General features: G+C 36.2%; 1 protein-coding gene and 1 long non-coding RNA gene across 3 annotated transcripts in view; one reads left to right on the top strand and one right to left on the bottom strand.

The window, feature by feature from the left end:
- Positions 1–22,549, top strand: part of LOC134740814 (dual specificity calcium/calmodulin-dependent 3',5'-cyclic nucleotide phosphodiesterase 1-like) — a 541,857-nt gene that overhangs the window by 275,643 nt on the left and 243,665 nt on the right. The gene's annotated exons all lie outside the window — the stretch shown is intronic.
- The window catches only part of LOC134740852 (uncharacterized), a 124,505-nt gene continuing 111,573 nt past the window's right edge, over positions 9,618–22,549 (bottom strand). Inside the window, exon 2 of the long non-coding RNA XR_010127837.1 lies at positions 9,618–9,741. This is a non-coding gene — a long non-coding RNA (uncharacterized LOC134740852). The remainder of the gene's footprint in view (positions 9,742–22,549) is intronic.

Genomic DNA, 22,549 nt, shown 5'->3' with positions numbered 1-22,549 from the left:
GAGTCCCACGTTGGCCGGAGTTTGATCATCGTTGATTTTTCCATTGTGATTGACATCTTTATATACAATTTATAGAACATGTAAGTATGTCTAATCACCTTTATATACGAGTCTCTGTCATTTAAAATTCCAACAAATTCCTGACTTTCAAATAACCCTTACCTCTTAGTGCTGTAACCATTTGATTTCAGGTTATATATCTGTTAATATAACTATTTGTTTAGAAAATTCCATAAATAACTTGATTCATTGATTATTAGCGTACTATAATGTCGATCAATGTGACAAGATTGTATCATTCCGCAGCCTTTCCCCCTTGACATTACGCCAAATTGTTTCGGCAATATGGTTAGCGCAGTTTCCGGGGACATTGCCGCGGTAATGTGACGTTATAGTGCTTCTCTTTTCCCTAATATGACGCTAATATAATATCACTTGTGCGGGTAAACATATCATGAACATCATGGAAAAGGTTAGATACAATAATATGATATCTCAAAGGTTGGCAATATAAATAGAAGCACGAGCGAGATGCACTGTAAGTGATATAAAAATGTGATAACTGATAATGTTTTCACGAAATTTACTTATTACGAATACCATCATTTCGAAGAAACTCATTGGTAGGTAGGTGGTAGTCGTGGTAGGTTATGAGCTGAGATGAGATTCAAACCTATGGCCTTCGGTTCAATTGTTGCTCAGTTGCTAAGCAAATATTTATATAGTCCATGTATTTAAATGGATGTACAGTCAGCAATACTATTCGCTTAGCACCTTTGCATACAAACTTCTATACAGGGGTAGTATCTTTTCTCTGCAGCTGACTGTACGTGACGTGTGATAGCAAACTACCTAAGGTAACATAAGTGTAATTAAAGCCTTTCGTAGATAAGGCTGGGATTAATGTGCTAAGGTCAATATTCCACGGTGAATCTTGACATCGCTTTATAAAATCTACATATTTAGGAAAGCTCACAAATTACCCAAAAAGTGAATTTGTGGTGGAAATGTCACGATAAATCTCAAGTCAAATTGGCTCCTGTGTTTAACTGACTTGACTGATCAATGGCTCTAATGCCTAAATTAATTTTGTATGAAGCAGAAACGTCTACGAACGATATGTATGTATGAGTGGTCGTGGGTTCAAGTCCCACCCACCAGTGAATTTTTCCACTTTTAATTTATTTCTAGGTTCTAATGCCTGTTCACCTGTTACCTTTGTTCAATAAAAGTAGTTTTATTGGTAATCCAGTCTTTTGATCCCAGTTGGGCTTTGCACTCCCAAGATCTAATTTACATCGATTTATCATTTTCCTTCGCAATTGTTTCCACTCAAAAGACTCGAGCTTGAGAACGGACAAAGGGTTGCTTTTATATTTTATGCTTATTTTACAAAAGGCATATCTTAATTCAAAGCATAAGACAGTTAAGACTTTTTTTGCAAATGAATGAGCATTGTCCGTCTACAATTAATTTTCTAATGAGCATAAAGGCTGCTTTTTAAGGTTTTGTACGTGAAGGGTGACAAACGGAACCATATTAAATAATAAGCCACCGCTGTACGTCCGCCTGACTGTCTCTCCATCTAGGTTCTATCTAATCTATTGTAATAGGCAGATACTGCAGACAGTTATTTTTCACCGATAAACAATAAATTGAATAGTTAAAATAAGATGACAATACTGACAGTAAAAAAAGAAAATTACTCGGCGTTTTATGTTATTTCTTGTTTCTTTAAAACGGAATAATCTCTCTAATTTGGTATGATCACTTCATAATAGCAAATATGTAATAAGAGCATGCATGAGTCGTTCCGGGGCAAAAAAAAATAACACAACAAGACTACGGAATTCTTAGTGAGCGCATTTGATTCCCTCTTAATCTTTTTTTTTACTTTTCATTTAACGAACTTTTTGCTAAGTCATCTTAAATAATTTGCTGTTTCACTACTGTTTTGAAAGATAAAAAAATCATGCTCGGTTGAACCGATAATATCTGAGATCATTTTATTAGTCTCCCTTGTATATACTTAGTTTGATTCTATTTTTTTGATAATGCGGTGTACTTTTTAAATTAAATAGTGGAAGTTGTTGCCTTTAATTTATTTTTGGACATGAACCGAAAATATTTTGTCACTCATCACCATCATCATCATTTTAGCCTTCAGTCGCCCACTGCTGAGCATAGGCCTCTCTTCGTGCTATAATTCTCCCACAAGACTGTCCTACATAATAAAGGCAATATCCTCTCCTGCGTTAGCTGTCAACAGGGTGAACCTCTAGAGCCGGCCATTTTCAGCCTAACTATTCATCCCATTATTTCGGCTCTAAATTCTAAATTTAACGTTTGGTACCTCGACGATGGTAGCTTTTGGGAGCCAAAGTGAATTTCGATCTTAATGATATTTTATCCATCATTAACCAATTTAAATTAATAGACTTATATTGACCGGGATATAGACCGTGATTACCTTTTGTATTATTTGTGAGCTCCCGATATTTCGACGCAGTTACATGCATCATGTTCATGGGTGACTGAAGATAGCGGGTGGGTGTCAAAGTTGTGTAGACAGCGCTCTGTCTACCCTCATTCTTGCGCGTCGGCTGCGTTCACATTCAACGTTACCAACGGTCGCATTCACACTTGTTGGTCCGGTCGCGTTCACAATCGTTGGTCTTTCCAAACACACTACACTCACGGTGTCACTACGCGTGTTTGATTCGGATATAAACGGAAATATCGGGAGCTCACAAATAATACAAAAGGTAATCACGATCTATATCCCGGTCAATATAAGTCTAGTGAAACTAACCGTGAATCATTTAAAACTAACTAAATTAATAGGACTAGAACTTAACACAAACATGTGCGAACTTTATATCAATAATATTATAAGTAACATTTCTTACAAGCCTAGGTATTAAAGTCCTGCAAAAAGGCTCGCTTTGCCTCCTGGATGTACCTGTTTTCGAGGAATCATTCCCTGATTTCATCAACTCAATACTGCACACTCAACTGGAAAAAAATTTTTACAAAATAAACGATCGCCAATTACTTCATGCCACCCTACCAATGACTTAGATTCGGAGGTCTCGGTATTCGTCAAATATCAGGTGTCGCCTTACCCGCATTTCTGTCCTCAGTACATAGTACGCTCACCATCGTAGGCAAAATCCTTACGCCATCACTTCGTGGTTTCGAGGTAGCGTACTTGTCTGAGGCAGAAGACGCCTGGAAAATGGCCTGCTCTGGAAGAGATCTACCCATAAATAAATCAGTTCAGAATATCGTCGATCAACCTATCTGCACAAAAGTACATTCCCACCTCTTAAGTAGGTAAGTACATTCACGCATTCTGGCTGTTTCGGAAAGAGAGTTCGGCTCCTGATTACATGCTCTCCCCTCCTCCAACATTGGTACATTGCTCGACAACATTATCCTCAGGCTGGCTGTCGGTCTTCGCCTGGGATCCAACATTGTGTCGCCCCATCGTTGCCCCTGCGGAGCTTTTGTGGACAGCCTTGGACACCACGCCTGCCTCAATAAAATCCTTCGTCGGGCCTTCGTCAGCGCCAACGTTCCCATTCTTGAACCACCTGGCCTCGCGCGTGACGATGGTAAGAGGCCCCCTGGAATGACCCTTGTGCCCTGGAGTGTGGGACGGTCCCTTATTTGGCACGCAATGTGTGTGGACACCCTGGCACCGTCCCACCTCGGTTTAACATCATTGAGAGCGGGCGGGGCGGCCGCAGCTGCTGAGGAGGCAAAATACCGCAAATACCACTCACTGACCGGCATATATGTGTGGCATTTGCAATCGAAACTCTGGGACCGTGGTGCCCAAGCGCTCACAAATTAATTCGGCAGCTCTCTAAAAAAAATCTTCGAGGTTTGGGGGGACCGTAGGGCTGGCTCGTTCCTCGCCCGACGGGTCGGCATAGCCATCCAAAGCGGTAACGCAGCCAGCCTTATGGGAACCCTTCCACAGGGATCGGACTAGGTGATCTAGCCTTGTATATACATATTGGGCTAAGTCTCCCGTATTATGTTTTTTTTAGGTATTCGTTTTAGTTTTGTAGGTAGTTTTAATTTTAGGTTACAAAATTAAAAGTAATCTTATATTAAGATTTAAATCAAATATTTTTGGTTATAAAATATGACTTGTATGTCACTATACACTAGTCTAGTGTATTTCAGGTCTATCATTTCCAAGGTTACGCTCACAAAAAAGATGAAAGCAATGAGATTCTAGTGCCGTTTTAATTTTGCTGCTCAGTCCCGCGCCACTTCCAAATGGGACTCAAGATCTTAGTTCAAGAGTTTTTTAAGCAACGGCAAAAACAAGTTTGTTTTGTGACGAAAGATAGAGTGATGTCATTAAAATACTGTCTAGTATCGTGGCATCGGATATGAGGGACGTTTCCTGCCCACAAAGGAAAAACTAGAAACGAAACACTTTAGGGACCGCTTTGACATTTCTGGGAAAATGTCTTGTCAAGATAAAGATTTTATTCAATTTCTTGTGATATTTTTATGTGGGGCACTGCAGTAACGTTCAGTATAAAATAAATACGATGGCATTACTGTGTAGAGCGCAGTTTTATAACATGTACTTGCTATGTTAATAGCATATTCAATGTTTCTAAACAATTGATGTGTTCTCTCGTGTCAATATCGACATGAATAGCTCGTGTTTATATCTGTAGGGACAGACATTCAACTGTGTTAGTATATTCTAAGCATATTATCGCTTTGCAGTATCAAACTTATGAATTCATACTTGATCACATTTCTCGTTATAGCTCATGTAAAGTTTTGTAGGGAGTTGAAAGACAATAATGTAGTCCAAATGTATCTAGCTATACTTCTTGTACCTACACAGTTTGAACAATAAATGATTCTGATTCTGATTCTGAATGGTAGATTATAACTAAAATAATACACTTAATAGTTACTATTTATGAAATGTGGCAACCTTTTTGGGACATAAATACATGTCTAGTTTTTGTATACATTCGAATGTAAAAAGAATATAATCTCTCAACTCATTGAAAACAAGCGACGTGCATTTCTAGTGAGCAATTCTAAACAGCAGGATTTAATTAAAAAGTTAACAAACTTAGATCATGCAAATGAAAGCAAGAAATAAAGACTTACCACCTTTTAGGCATCCAAAGTCCTTCGGGTTCGCAAGGATTCGTATCTACGAAATGTCTAGATATTCTGGTCGGTTTGTAATAAATGCAAATGAGATATTGGCTCGTTTGCAGGAACCGTGCTGTGCGGTTAACGATTGAGCCGATTGAGGTATTTTTAAAGAAGCATTGTCAAGTGTAGTGTTTATTTTAAATAATATAATCAATAAATGTTCATGTAAAGTTTTCTAGGCTCCAATCGAGCTAGCTCAATAAGGTTTCTGTTGTGGATAGTTGAAAAATATTCATGATTAACACCTAAATAAATGACTCGTGTTTTGTAGGCAGGGTGAGTAACTGAGTATCAACTAAACTAGTAATCCGTATAGAAAATACTAATAAAATCTATTTACAATCATTAAGACTAATTTAACTGCAAATATTCGCTGTCAATGGGTATATCTCGGTAGTTCAATTGGTAGAGCGGCGGGCTGGTATCACGTGGTCGCGAGTTCAAGTCTCGACCGAGACAGTGTTTCCAATTTTCGTTGTTATCAAACAAAAACTATTAGGTCTATTGAATGTTGTTAAATATCCTGAAGTTCATCACGCTTCAACGAATTATCTCATCTCGCTGATAACAATCAAGACGAAAACGAGTAATTTATACGTCAAAAGCACTTACTTCGCAAAATTCCATGCGGGTGATAGCTTAAGTTCTCCCAACATCCCTTGCAATCTCGATTGGCACTTGTGGTATATGCCGAATTACAATGGTATCTTCATTTCGGCAAGGTCTTTGGATGTGGAATGTATGTTAGATTGTCTTGGAACTAGATTGGTTATGCGTTGACCGGTATTAGGTTTATGTTAAGCCGTAAATGGATGAAATAGCCGCAAATATCAATGTGTTAGTTGAAAATATTTACGTACTAGATTATTGCTTATTATTGCTGTGGGCTACCGTTTAAGAGTTATTTACGAAAAACAAAAGAAATGACTTATAAGTAACTTTCCTGCTTTAATATATTTTTAAATATTGATCCTAGCGAAAAAGTGTACTGAATATTTTTTGTAGAACATTTTATGTAGATTACTTATGTAGTAGAACATATTTTTCTATGGGCCACCGTTTCAGAATTATTTTCGAAAAACTATAAAAAACCTTTAAACCTAAAAGATTTGAATATTCTTATTATTCAAACTAAATATTTTTAATGTAGGAACAATATTTGAAGAGGCTGATGATTTAGCTCAACCATGTGTAGATAAAGTTACTATAAATACGTAAAAACTACTTCGTATTCTGCTGTTTTCTGCTTTTTTTATACTTCGATATCTGGTTTTTACCATTAATTAATAGTTGAAGCTGATTTTGATGCCACATTTAAAAAATTACCTATTTTTGTAAATGAATACGAGCACTAGGCCATCAAAACCTCATTCAAGATGATGAAATGTTCCCATGACTATCTTCGGTTTAAGCCTTCTAGACGTGCCTCTAATATTGACAGATAAATGGATAAAGCTAAGTAATTGATGTCGGCATAGCCAGACATATTTTACGGCCGATAGCGTAATAAAATGATGACCAATAATCTGATGTAGACTATTTAGTCTGATTTATTTAAATATGGTCATTCAATGTGATATCAGTGTTATGGGATTGTAATCCTAGATTCGTTTTTTCTTATTTGATGCTTTTGAAATTTTATTTGTTAGATTAGATGACTTGTATTGAATGATATAAGTACATTTAAATGTCTTTCAATATAGTTTGTGATTAGTTCTACGACCTGCGATTGAATTTAGAATATCTAATTTAGAACTGATTGACATAATAATCAATTGTCTTTGCTCATTCGTTTTGTTAGTAGACTATCGGTTCAATTCGATCAATGCTTATAAGATACAACAACAATACGACACCGATCTGTTAGTGTCAAAAGTGACGTTTTTGGTTGAAGAAATGTCACTTTTATCGCTGAGAGATCGGTGTCGTATCGCTGTGACAAAGAAGTCCCCAACCCCACGGCAGACCAAAAAAGCGATGGCTCGATGTCGTGAAAGCAGATACGAGCGTAAACGGGCTCACACGAGAGGACGCCCAGGATCGCGCAGTGAAGAAAAGGAAGTAAGAAAGCGGACCCTGGCAAAGGCCGGGATAACGCTAGGTAGTTTTTTTTTTATAGAAAGGAGGAAAATAATGGAAAATATGTTATCTTTAGCGGGGGACTTTTATCAGGTTTTAGATTGAAAAGAGAGCCTCTTATCAATTCCTGGTTTCCAATCCCGCTAGAAACGAATTTTTCCTCAATTTTCCTGGCTTTACCTGCCTAATAATATACCAAATGTTGTGTGTAAAAATCCAACAATATTGTACTAAATATAAGGCAGTCGTAAACAACTCTACCGGTTAAAACCCACCTACTTCTCAGTCGAAGTGATCGTATGAATTCCAGAGACCAATAATTCGAAAGTAGTACATTTAGATATCTAAATAATACAATTTAGTTATCATTTGCTCGTGCATTTCACTCGTACTTGTCCGTACATGTATTTGCGCGAGCGAGACGCATAGAATGATAACATAATATATTTTTGATGTCAAAATATACGTTCAAATTGACCTTCCGATTTCCGCGACTTAACGTACTTATATTCAGTTGCGTTTCTACCCACCTGTTTGTTGTATAATTACTACCTGTCCTTTGTCATTAGGTCCCTTTTGTATAGTAGAGACACATAATTTGTCTCTAGCGGCATCCACGCCCCGATGCGACCTATTTGAGTTTAGTTACCAACCTGCTGCATAACATTTGCATTGTAGAAGATAACGGTGCCTGGAATTACCGAGATGCAATAATCCTATCTTCCAAATACGGTCGTGAGGCTATGAGGAATAACTAGAATAATATTATTGTTGACAATCCTCCAAAGATAACTTTCCGGCAGACACTATTAGCACACTATGTAAGGATGATATTACGAGGGTCAATGTAGTGCTTAACATATAATAAAAGCATATAAATATTGGAATAAAACGAAGAAATATCATCATTTATGTCTTCCTTATTTTAGTTTCTGGTTCGCATGATCTTGAAGGCGTCAGTGGGAGGATTACGTATTAGTAATGAATGGTTTAGTAGGCGTTACGAGATGCGACGATATACGGATTATCGATATAATATACCTAATTTATTTGTATGTACATATTATCTTGTGTCCCATCCGACTCGAGAAACTGACAGTATATATAATTTCACCCCTTGGTCTGTCGTCTTCTGAAATTTGACAATTAACATCAATCAAAATACATACATAATTTTAGTAAATACTTTAAACTCAAGGTATCTTATTGGCTAACATTGAATAAATGCGGCTATTTTTAACACTTTCACTGCTGACAATTTTATTATAGTGTTATTACATATTTTTTTCTTGTTTTGTTTCAGGTAAGCTATTCTTGAGATTTTACAACTCAAACTTTTTGGGTTACTACTACTAAAAATAACTACATTTATTATTGTTACTAGTATGGTAAGTAAATAGGTAATTGTTTTTATTAAACAACATACCTATGAATCAAGAACCATTTTTTCTGCACTACCGAAGGGTCGAACCCACGATTTTTAACCACCACACACATATGAAAGGTTATTAACAATTACCATATTTTCAGCGATGAAAGGTTGTGTTATTAAAAGCTCTTACAAATAACATTGACTATCTTTACAGACAAATAACTCAATACATAAGTAATGAGGAAGAGCCTATCGTACAAATTGCCATTATACGTGATGGTCTTAGACATTGATTATTCAATAGGTGATTGCTTTGCGCTTTCGGCGATAGAAAACATATGAAATAGCTTTTTGTTAGTACAGTTAAGGTCAAAGATATCTTTTCATTTTTTGCCTTATTACAATAGCTTTGACCTCGACTGTATTAGTTAGTATCCGAATGGGTAATATATTCTTGATAGTTTTTGCGATGTAATAAAACAAGATCATTTTTAAATTTTTACGGCCAGATGATTTATGATCTACAATTTGCAGAAAAAGTATACAAAACAAAAATGTGATATACATACCTAGGGCCCGTTTCTCAGAAGCTCGCTTGTAATAAGTGGAAGTCCCTTTCTAACAAAAGCTGTCAAAAAGTGACATCCGCTTGTATTACAAGATACAAACTTTTGAGAAACGGGCCCCTGGTCTGTGCGGAAAGAGAAGAGTCGTAGAATGTATGGGTTTCCTTATTATTATTATTATTTTTATTCATTACATTTCACAGTATACCTAAGAGTAATCTAAAGCACTGTGAAACCAATAGACATTTCATACACATAGTACACAAATCAAAATTAACATATAACAGAAGAAGGCCGTTCATTAATCGTCTCGCAGAACATCAAGCATTCATAACACACGTCCAACCATCTACTCGCAAACACATCACAGTTTGGTGCTGATTCGAGGAGCGAGTATTTTTTTTATACTACGTCGGTGGCAAACAAGCATACGGCCCGCCTGATGTTAAGCAGTCTCCGTAGCCTATGTACGCCTGCAACTCCAGAGGAGTTACATGCGCGTTGCCGACCCTAACACTCCTCTCCCTCGAGCTCTAGCAACCTTACTCACCGGCAGGAACACAACACTATTAGTAGGCTCTAGTGTTATTTGGCTGCGGTTTTCTGTAAGGTGGAGGTACCTCCCCAGTTGGGCTCTGCTCTAGTACTGGAATGACATCCGCTGTCCTGTGCCCTACCACACAAAGCGAGATGTCATTCACAGTGCCCATACCTCTCTTTTGGACGTAGTTTAAGGACATACCCGGGTCCAGCAGGAGTTTAGCAGGAGCAAGGCTTGAACAAGCGGTGATTTACGGCGGGACACAGTTCGTACTGCTACTTATATTCCACGACTCTTCTTTCTTCAGAGACTATGTAAACTTTGGACTTCTAAGGACATTTTTTTAATTGTTCAGTATCTAACAAAGTACTATTTATTAACTTGCGAATAATTTTAATACATTTCTAAACGTTAATATATTGTAGTTATAATAAAATAAAGCTCGACTCGATATTTCCTTTAATAAAATATCTTCCATGTCAGTTTTATTCAAATCGCATTCAGGTTCGTATAACTGCAGTTACCGGTAAATATAAAAGTCCTCTTAGAAGTTAAAATTTCCGTAAGTTATTGAAATCTCCGCCAGACCATGTCACACGCTTTGATAGTTTTATGCATATTTTAAAAGATGTAATCTCTTTCTGGTTATAAATGTAACATTTTAGATTGTAGCCAATATTATTTGACCATATTTTTGCTCGTAATATGGAATTTCGTTTTGATAGGTACCTACTGAGTGTTTGTGTCAATAATCGAAACTGTGCTAAAATTATAAAAAAGGACTGCTTCACATTGAGTTTAAATTGCTTTTTTTTAAATTATTTTATTATAGTATAATATTTCAGCCTATATACGTCCCACTCCCACTGCTGCTGCTATAGATTGGGCTATAGTCCCCACGCTAACCATTTCTGATCATATCAGAGCTCAGAGCTTAATCTGAATAGCAATGTTTTATATTACAAAAGGAAATACTATAGTCCCCATCTAAACGTGTTGATATTTCTTCTGAATTGTCAATATTCTTACATAAAATCCGCTCCAGCTTTCCCAAATCAATCCATAAATTTGTATTCTAAAAGACAATATTATTCATATATTCACGTAGAAACACGATTTTTTTCAATAAACATCCGGGACAAACGTCGATGAACAAGAAAAGTGCCAATAAATATATCAGATGACTATGAATGTCGGCGTCGGCAGTCACAGCCGGTGTCGATCAAAACGCAATCTCTCTCGGGGACTTGCTTGTGCGGGATCTATTGAACTGGTACACGAAAAAAATATTTCCCGATACCTATGGGAAGTTAAGGGACAACGAAAGAGTTGTCTGACGGTCCGCTAATACGAGAGGCTTTGTATATTGACAATGTAAGAGACAGAGGGCTTTGTAACACGTCCGTGTGTGGTGTATGCTGTGTATTTCTATTTTTATTTTATGCTTAAGAATACTTTTAAATTGTTTCATTTCGTTAATAAATATTGCAGTAACCGAAGACAGTATTAGTTAATTATGATTTTAAATAACCCGCTAAACAATACTAATATTATGTCGCTCTTTCGCAACTTTTTTTTAATTTGTAAAGTTTTCAAATAAGACTTCTAATCCTACGATTATAGTATATAAAGAATTAACAATTTTAATTAATATTAATATTTTTTTACCGTATTCTTGAGTTAAAATTATTCTCCTAATATAATTTACAGTTCTACATGGTGGGGCAGAATTACTGTTAAGATGCGTACAACACAAATAGGTACATTTCAGATCACACCACAATAATAATAATAAAATTACAAAAAACGTAGGTATTTGTTTCACATTTAACGATTTACGTTTACCCTTTTGTACTAAAATCGTAGCTTTGAAAAATCCAATAGTCGTAAAAAGGGGTACGTTATGTGACGGTAATAAAATTGCCACTTTTGTGTTTGACCGCGGCCTGGAACTGATGGGCGATAATACCACATTTCACGCCTCCGCGTTGCCTGATCTTACTGATCTAATTTCAGATGCGGGATGGGATGAGCTGATTAAGTGGTATTTTATTTTAAAATACCTGCAGCTTTGGGTTATGTTCGTTATTTTCCACTTAAATATTATAATTTAAAACTTCCTACTGATAAATTATATGACAACTTATTATATGTCTGGTACAAGTTTTCGTTGCTAAAAGCTGTTTTGAAGCTAGAGCAATGTTTTTTTCGACAGATTATTATTATTAATATCTGTGTCGGACTGTTTTGCTTTTTTTGATATTTTTGTGTAAGGCGCTAGAGCACTTCAAATATTCGCAAAAATTGCCTAATTTACTAGGCCGCAAAGAGAAGCATTGGTATTCAAAACTGACATCAATTAGCCCAAAAAGCGAAATAGTCCATCACAGATAATTTCATTACCATTTACGTTTTAAAATTTCGTAACATTTGGTTAAGTTTTGGAGGAGGAAACAGCAGAGTACGAAATCTCGTTTTTTGAAATTTGTACGCAGGGTTTATCGCCTAACCTGGCGTTGTCCTTATCGCACTAGTTTTAGGAGCCGCTTCCGTTAGCGAGATGGAGTATTCGCCTAAAATATTTAAATCTCAGCTCCTGTATCCTCTTAATACATTATTTGGCTTCACAGGAAATTTGTTAGAGTCGTGAAGTGTGCTATGTGGCTTAGTCCGTGATATAATTAGCTGAATCCCAAAGTGTAAAGTAATACGTTATCTATTTAGTTTATTTAAGCATTTTGAGTTCTTGATTTTAGTGCTATTTTTACGTTTCATTTCAATGTAAAGAAACTACGCTTGATATGAATGAATAGGCTATGTTTTTTAACTACGTTACTACAATTTCACTAAATAGCAAACTATTTATTCATTCAAAAAATGCTCTTTGGCAAACGCCTCGCTAAACAAGAAGAAAATAACTCATTGTCAAAGTTTTATTCAAAAAGTTTCACATAATTATATATTCCTAAAGTGATTTAAAAATGCAAGGAAATTATTACTCAGCCAATGAAAAGAGACTAAAGATTTAAGCCGCGGCTCGGAACTTGAGTACTTAATGATGGAATGACTTAATTATTGAGTCTGTAGGAATCCTTGAGCTCATTTAAATTTTTTGTGGAATTGAGGAAGAGGTAGAGTTATTTCTATAGAAGGGTTTAAAAATAAACGTTTGAAATCTTTTCATAGGTTTAATTTTGATGAAAAATGTGTTTTTTTATATATCATTATAATATAATAATAGGTACTTAAATACAAAATACAGTACGTAGACGTAAACGGGACCCTATTACTAAGACTCCGCTGTCCGTCTGTCCGTCTGTCTGTCTGTCACCAGGCTGTATCTCATGAACCGTGATAGCTAGACAGTTGAAACTTTCACAGATGATGTATTTCTGTTGCGGCTATAACAACAAATAATTACTAAAAAGTACGGAACTCTCGGTGCGCGAGTCCGACTCGCACTTGGCCGGTTTTTTAAATATCTAAATTTAAATAATCACAATTATTTAGCAGTGAGTACGTTGATTACTTACGCATTTACGAGTAGTAAGACGATTTATCGTGAAATATGTTTCTGATATTTTACAGTCGAATCTTCTTACGAATTGTAAATATGTTTCATCATAGATTTGTAGTTCCATCTTCTTTTATCCCTTCGACAGAGACCTGTGATGTTTTATTCATTGACATAATCTCGACGAGAGTTATTGACGGACGACCTATAGCAATTCTTGAAGTTATTCTTCAAAATGATGAATGCTCACTTCTTTAATGTTCATGGCGGCTTTAGATATGCAAACGTAAGGGTTCGTGTCAAACGTACGCCGGTAATTTATACAAAATTATCTCTATGGTTCTCATGTAAGTTTATTCGCATTTTTGTGGGTGCAAAATAAATTAAAATCATTGATGAGTACGAACATACGTACAACGCAGCTCTTTACACATTTAAATTAAGTAAATTTTTAACTAACTTAAGTAATTTTTCTAATGAAAGGTAAAAAGGCAAATGCTTTTTCCCCTCACTAGCTCGGAAAGTTGTCGTTTATCCTTCAATACAAGCGGGAAAAAACGCGTTTTATCCACTAGTGGGGAAAGTAATTTGACCTTGGATGGAGCGTGTTTAAGTAGCTTGACAGATAACAAAACGTAAAACGCTCATGATAATGGTTCGTTCGATATTAATTATCATTAAATGAATGGTTTGAGAATCTAATAAAAAATACCAAATTTAGCTTTATTTAATGATTTTAAGTCATAAACCTTAAAATTCCATAAGAAACGTTTGTTTTTTTTATAATGATGTTAAATATAATTCTGAACGCACAAGTTGAGTCGATGCAATTTCAAAACGCATCGTTGACATTTCATACATCAGAAATGTCAACATTGTCAACAATTTTTTTACTTAAAACCTTTTCTCACCGACTCGCGTAAAAAAACACAACTTCCAGAGTTTTCTGTTATAATATCGTAAAGAAATGAGTGATTCCAGTGATGAAGATGATCTAACGCCAGTGGATGTTGCACTTTCCTCGCTATAGTGAGGTGAAAAGTTTTGTGTTACACACGGGCGCAAATGTATTTTACTTCTCGTGTGTTGAAACACTCGCTACACTCAGGATTCTATTTTAGAACCACTCGCTTCGCTCGTGGTTCACCTATAGAATCCTTTCGCTTGCTCGTGTTTCAATTCTACACTCGCGGGTAAAATACAACTTTGCACCCTTGTATAACAAATAACTATTCCGTCATACGAAACACTATTTCAGAATCTTTGATGATATTTCAAGATCACAAGTATCACAACACATTAAAAATATTTATTTTGTTGAAATAAAATATAATATGTAGGTACCTACTAACTTTGTTGCATTTGGAGTCGAGACTCTTGGTCCGTGGGGCCCCGCAGCACAGGGCCTATACCGGCAATTGGCGAAACGGTTGGTGGATGGGACCGGAGATAAGAGAGCTGGCAGCTTCCTCGCCCAACGCTTGAGCATAGCGATCCAGCGAGGAAATGCTGCCAGCATCCTCGGCACCATGCCACGGGGGCCCATTTTAGATTTAGATTTTTAGTTTTATAGTAGTTTTAGTTTAGTTAATTGTAGTTTATTTTTTTTCTGTAAGGCTTTATTTATTGTTTCTATTCTAAGTATTTAATCCATTATACTCGTTGTCATATAATAAAAATAAAAAAAACATTTCATACAATAATATTGTCTTCGGTTACCGCGATAGTTACTCATGAAATAAAACTATGAAAACGGATCTCATCTCATCTATCATACAATGTTAGTAATAGTTTGAGCCAAGTTAATAAAGAGGAATTTGTTAATGTCAAAAAAAAACTATATATACAAATATAATATGTATGAAGGAGGTAAACAATTATTCAATGGACCCCCCATTGAATAATTGTACCGTAACATGTCAACTAAAAATTTTCTTTATTTATTTAATTTATTTAAGGATCACCAACGGATAATACATCAACACTAGTACATTACAACAAGGATAATTGACATTGACTGATGTTTAGCCACTTATAGGTGCCCACAGCAGCAGTCTTTGTAAAACGTATTGCTACTTTTTGCTAATTTATGAAGAATCACCATTAGCTCCAACTTACTTTGTAACAGGCCATTAAATAGATATGTAAACAACCACGCTAAAATTTTATGGAACATTACAACCATGTGGTTACTATTAGGTACTTTGAATACGGCTACCTTTTAGCATTTTCAGACGACAATGATCGTTATGTCGTATATCATTAAGGTTAATTTAGTTTGGAAACTAGAGGCAGTTAACGGGTTAACTGCTAATGATGTTTGTTTGGTGTTAAAACTTAGTATGGCCTGTGGCTTTAGTAACTTGGAGTCAGTTGGTCGAAACCATGTCGAAACTAACTTGTTCGGCTAGCTACTTAATAGTAATTTAGCGGGAATATTTTTATAAAATAATCATTAATGGTTTGAAAGATAATCAGTTAAAAGCGTCACTTGTTTTGGGCATGGTAAGTTGCATCAAAATATTTTTTTGTAATATAGTTGGGTTTAAATATTTATATTTTTATTTATATGTTTATTGTAAGTACACTTATGTACATGTCTTGTCAAAAGTGCTTATTTTTCATCATCATCATCATCTCAGCCGATAGACGTCCACTGCTGGACATAGGCCTCCCCCAAGGCTCGCCACACCGACCGATCCTGTGCCGCTCGCAACCACCGAATTCCCGCGACCTTCACCAGGTCGTCGCTCCATCTTGTTGGAGGCCTACCGGCAGTTCGTCTTCCACCACTCCACCACTCCAGAACCTTCCGGCCCCACCGGCCATCAGTTCTGCGAGCAAATGCTGCTTATTTTTAAGTCTACTTGAAATAAATAATTTTTGAGTTTGAGTATAACAATGGATACAATTGCAATGCGTTACTTTATTTATCTTAATGGTGAAAACATACTTGTATTTAGATTCAAAAGTAGGTAAAACAAGTTTAAAAAAAAAGTTAGATACGATTAAATTTATGTTTTGTTGTGGCAATTTAAAAAGTTTTAACAGTATAAAAAGTTTAATAGCAAAATTTACAAAGAACCCTTGGGCTTACTTACTGTTGAATTTTGAATCTTCAACTTATACTTATATTATTCACAAAAATTCAGACCATCTTTTCCAGTACAGTCGCCATCAGATATATCGGAGCAGCCAAGGCGCTCACAAATATCTGAACACGCCTCTATTGTCAAGGCGTTAGGTGCGTGTTCAGATATTCTTGAGCACCTCGGCCGCTCCGATATATCTGATGGCGACTGTACCAATTACCCGAAACTATAAGCCTCAATCATAGTTTGGTTAACGAGAGTTGTTGAGAACTTATGAATTTTAAACGGCAGTATTAAAAAAACTTAGGAACTGCCATTAAGTACATGTAGCTTTTATACTCAATTCTAGTAGTTAATATTAATTGTATAAAACCTAACGTCTACCTACAAAGCACTTTATATTTTAACCCGACAACGTAAATCAAAAATATTTTGTCACTCGACAAATGGTAAAAATGGTTCTTTGGTAATGTTTTAATCATATAAATGAATTAGAATAATATATATATATATTAATTAACTTTATAGAAGATTACCTACGAGCCATGACCATGACCTCTATGAAGCCAATAATGCAAAAAGAAAACTCGGGAACGGTATTGAAACTCAGCCAATACCTATAGCCAAAGACCTATGTAACTCCGTATAAGATGAATGATGAATACAGTCTAAGGAAAAATCGTGCCTCGGAAATCAAGAAAATTTGATTCTCGCACAGATGGCGCTATAACCAATATCAACCTTTGGCCTATTCTCGGCTAGATGGCGATGACGGTTTCCTTTCTTATTTAACAACTTTAACACATATTGTTATCAGTGACAGAACATGGGTCAAAGTCGTAAAAAAAATACAAATAAAAAAACTTGCCCACACACTTGCCCGTCTCTTGAGTGCTGCTACGGGTGTGGATTTGGCAAGACTCCGGTCGGTGTCAAAGGTAGAAGCGGGAGCGTGGTTACAGGCATTACCTTCCCCTCACCTGGGAACACTCCTCGACAGTGACTCAATGCGTGTGGCTGTAGCTCTTCGCCTGGGCTGCGATGTTTGCATATCTCACAAATGCATCTGCGGCTCCACGGTGGAAGCTAATGGCCATCACGCATTGAGTTGCTGTCGCTGCTCAGGAAGATTTCCCAGACACCACGCGCTTAATGACATCGTCCGGAGAGCCCTAATATCCGCGAACATACCGTGTGTTCTGGAACCACCGGGTCTCTGTCGCACCGATGGCAAAAGGCCGGACGGTTTAACGTTGGTGCCATGGCAGAAGGGGAAGTGCCTACTGTGGGACGCCACGTGCGTCAGCACTTTCGCCGCGTCACATCTCAGCCGGACGGTGCAGACACCTGGCGCTGCGGCAAAGTCGGCAGCTTCAAGAAAGAGAACGAAATATTCCATCCTCGAAGCAAATTATTATTTTGTACCCCTCGCCTTCGAGACAACGGGGTGTTGGGGGTCTGACGCCATATCGTTTATTAGGGAGGTGGGACATAGGATTAGGGAGAGGACCTCTGATGCTCGCGCGGGTTCGTACCTGGTGCAAAGGTTGGCCATCGCTATCCAACGTGGTAACGCGGCAAGTGTGATGGGCACCTTTGCACCCGGTACAGCTCGCGGAGGTCTTTTTGAATAAAATATTTTAGTTAGTTTTGTAGTTTATTGTTTAATTCCATTTTTTTTTTATACACTGTAATGTCATGTAAATGTGTTTTCATTAATGCAAATAAAAAAAACATTTACCCATAAAAAAAAAAAAAAACATTTACATTTTTTGATATTTTCGTTTTTAGTTTCGTCGTGTGTCGATAGATGGCAGTACATTTATTGTAACTACAAAATTTACTATGACAGTACCCCTCTATCCTATATATTCTCTTTGCTATAGCTTAACAATTTCAAGTTACCTCATTCAGTCATTTTGTTCCACGAGGCTTAGCAGCAGGACTAATGATTTGTGGCCACTGAAGCAGACATTTTCAACTATTTACAATATTTATTTAATAAACTGGCTACAAATATTAATTAGCCCACTAGATTACAATTATGACCGTATAAGAGTAAACCAAGCCCTTGTTATCGAACGTATATAAAATAGGCGGTTATGAACGGGACTCTAAAACGGGCACGGGATTGTGTGTGAATTAAATAGGGGACAGCACCCCCATAAAGATGTGAAGTTTATTAATCTTAAATAGGTAAAGTTAGACCAAGATAAGTCTGCAACTATTTTGATAGCACACGCAATGCAAGTGTTATTTTAAACGTCAAACTTCTATGAGATTATGACGTATAAATAACACTTCCACTGCGTATGCTATCAAAATCGTTGCAGACTTTTCTTGGTTTAACTCTACTCTTTAGGTCTGACATGTACGGTTCCCAATACAAATGTACCTATTGAATACCTGTCACTTGAAAACCTTCCATAAAATTTGCACGAGACAATGTATTTTATGTTACAAATCAAAAAATGTGATGTATAGTCCCGTAATATAACTTAATTTGTTTGATCAATTGTACAGTACTTAGTACTTGTAGTAATTCGGTTTCATTCCATCAAACGACTCGACCTCTGTTTAATGAAGATACGCAAAATCACCTACCTACGTAACTACTGATAATGTAAATAATCAAATGGAACTGGAGAGTTGCTTCCATCTTAACGGAGTTTATCCAAATAACGGAGTTTAATGTACAGTCGCGAGAAAAATTGACGAACGAAATAAGTCGTTATGGATCGTTGATTCTTAGATGTGAACACCCTTTAAATGTTATGTAATCAGTTTTTTATGTACGATCAACAGAGCATCAGATATTATCGTTTCATCTACAACATAGGTACCTTTTATAACTGAATCTAGTTAAAAATATTACTATATATCACAGATATTAAAACAGATATTTCGTCGTCGCAGAATGAGTTTAGGAGTTACATTTTGCTCCCACGAATACATAAATAGGAGCGAAATTTATTTTCTTATTATCGTATAGCGATTAAATTAACATTCTTTACTTAATTTACAATATATTTACATTTTTCCAAGTACCTAGGTAATGGTTGCACTCGTTATGGTTTTAAAATCTTCCTTGGGCCCCATCACATAAGTACTTTGTCAGTGGGAACTTCAAGACGATAAGCCCAACAGTGCTTTGGCCATCCGCATTCACAGCGTTCCTGGTCCCTCCATCCCCATTTCTTCTGAAGGCACGTGCAGTGAACCATTTCTTGCTCTCAAGTGGTTGAGCATGCTCCAGACACAGCACGGTTCATTGAACCCATATGTGTGGCTTCGTGGGTCTAGCTGTCTGGGACGTCTGCTGGACCAGGCGTTATTAAGGTTCCACTGTTGGTGCGGTTGGTGAGCGGTGGGTTTCTGGTTCAAGAGCTAGCAGAGTAGTTCAAGAGCTAGCAGAGGCTCCGCATGTTGTCCCCTTATGCACTATGTTATTCCTGGTATTTAGTATCGCTGCTGTTATAAAAATGCACGCCAATGACAATGATGACATATTTTGTCATAGATATCAATTTCTAAGTTTTTATCGACATCTTAGTCGCCCTTCTATCTTAATTTGTACTACTTCCGATTTTCAGGTTACCTGCTAAAAGTAATTTACCTTTTTTCGTAAAATGTGATCTACTTTTGTGCGCGAGTGCGTGCACGCACGGTTGAGCGCCGCCACGTCACGCAATGTTTACTCGATAGTGTGTCTGCGCGGACGTCTATTTCAGGATATCCTTTCGTACCTACAATACTTTATAAACGATTTCTCACTTTTGGTGTTTGATTAATAAAACGGTAAAAAATATGGTACCAAATTTAAATTAATTTTCTTCCGGAAACTTTTCATGATGTAGGTAAATTTTAATTTATAAAAAAGTATTAAATTATTGTATCTAAATAGTACATTACGATATAAGTGCGAAATTTAGGAAATTCGCGACGAGTGGCAATAAATTAAAACACGACCGAAGGGAGTATTTTAAATTGACACGAGAGAATCAATGTTTTATATAGTACCTACTTAACATTCCGTAATTACCAGTGCGCCTTCATTGAACTTCTTTAAAAACAGACTCGACAAACATTTTACGAATGGACAAAACACAAGTGCAGGACATTGATATGCACGTATGAGCTATTTTAAGCTGCCTGTGCATTCGTATATAATATATAATAGCATCTTATGTACTGTAAAGTATCTTAAACTACATGTATTAGTAGAAAAAACGCTTGATAGAAAAAAGTGGTGAGTGATTAAGGAATTGTGTAAGGGAACTTAGTCAAGTTGGGAGGTATAAAAGTTTCTATACATTGTGCTAACAATAATAGTTTTTTAAATTAATTTTTAACAAGCAGAAACGCCTGCGATCGATGCTATTAAGCTTAGAATAAATTTAAAAGTGGAAAAATTACTGCCTAGGGTGAGACTTGAACTCACGGCCTCTGGATCGATACTCCAGCGCTCTGCCAACTGAGCCACCAAGACCTCATCCATAGTCAACAAATCTTCCCACTATATGGGTCTAGGGGACCCTAGCGACATCTACCGTAAGAGTGTTACACTTTTTAAACGGCCACCGGAGTTCCAAGTCATATTGGAAATTCACCAGTTACGATGTGCTACCCATTCTAAATTAATTTTTAACAAGCAGAAACGTCTGCGATCGATGCTATTAAGCTTAGAATAAATTTAAAAGTGGATAAAATAATAGTTTTTTATTTTTTATTTACACCATTTATTTACTACAGTCATCATTCTTTAAGACTACCTATGTGACAACACCAATACACAATAATTTTACGCATTTGGTCTTGAATTGAGAAGACGGTTAATTAAAATAATATATATATATTTGCATTATCCAATCGCAATCACGGTTAAAATAAACTAGAAAATATCCATATGGTGGATATAATAGTCCCAGATCAATTACTTACATAACCATTTCAATGAAACAGTCAACTGCCGGATGGCTTTCAAATATTCCACTTTGGACTTCGGCGAACTGCTCATTTCATGTAGTCATCATAAGTTAAATATGCCAAGGAAGCTGCTAAGAACTCGTTGTTCATTTATATCAAAGGTTCAAGCCTGGATTTCCATCAAGTTGCGTAATTACGACGGCGAAGTTGTGTAGAAACGAACGCTAACTTTGATTTCTCATTCGACTTATAACTGTGTTTGAAATGAGATTATTCGGTTTCTTGTAACACTTTCTTGTAAAAAATGTTTTCTATGTTTCTTTCAATAATGCATAATATGGGGAGTAATTTCTAATATTTCTCGCAAGGTATGCAAATCCTAAGTAGTTTACAAGTGTTTTTTTTTGATAAGTAAATGAATTCGTCGTGTCGTAAAACAAACGAATTCATAAAAAATATTGTGGAAGGGAAAGTAGAAGGAAGGCGGAAGAGAGGGAGACCAAGAAGAACATACATGGACCAACTTAAGGAAAAGATAAACGTCGTGTCGTATCAGGCGGTCTAACAAAAGGCTCAGGAAAGAGATACATGGAAATTGCTCCACCGACAAGAGCTAGGCTCTTAAATTAATGATGATAAGTAAATGGGATTTAATGATATTTAAATACATAATAAAAAAGTATTATCGTTATATTATATAAATGCAACTTTACTTTTACGATTTCGATTTCAATACAATTGTTTAAGTAGGTACTATAGATAACACAGAGCCCTCTGCTCTATTAAGTTATATTTTAGTAAATTATCTGTTTACCTTTCATTCTAATTGTAGATTTAAAGCTTGTAAGCCAAAGAGGAATTTGTAAAGACATATATTATGATAAAATCCTAAGTAGTCTTAATTGTAAGCAATGGTAAAATAAACAAGTTGTGTGCATCCAAGCACCACTTGAAATAACTCAGAATCGCCAAGACAGGAAAGCTGCTAAAATTAGAGAAATTTATTGTACGATATTTGTTTAATTGTTAGAGAACGTTTAAATATTCATAGCTTACATTATTCGCAGCGTCAAAATCCAAATTGGTTCATAAATAAATTCTAAATACCGAATGGATTTGAATAAGTTCACGATTCAATAAATTTATGTGAAATTATGTCAACACTATACCTACTATTTACCTTGCCCTTTAGTAGTCTTCGTACTATTTTTGCACCCTCATTCCTCCAACCTCTCTTAAATTGCCCACTGA

Source organism: Cydia strobilella, chromosome 4 (genome assembly GCF_947568885.1).
Source record: "Cydia strobilella chromosome 4, ilCydStro3.1, whole genome shotgun sequence".
In the NCBI taxonomy this organism is placed as follows: domain Eukaryota; kingdom Metazoa; phylum Arthropoda; class Insecta; order Lepidoptera; family Tortricidae; genus Cydia; species Cydia strobilella.
Note: the sequence above shows the minus strand (reverse complement) of the source record. Positions and strands in the feature narration are given on the sequence as shown.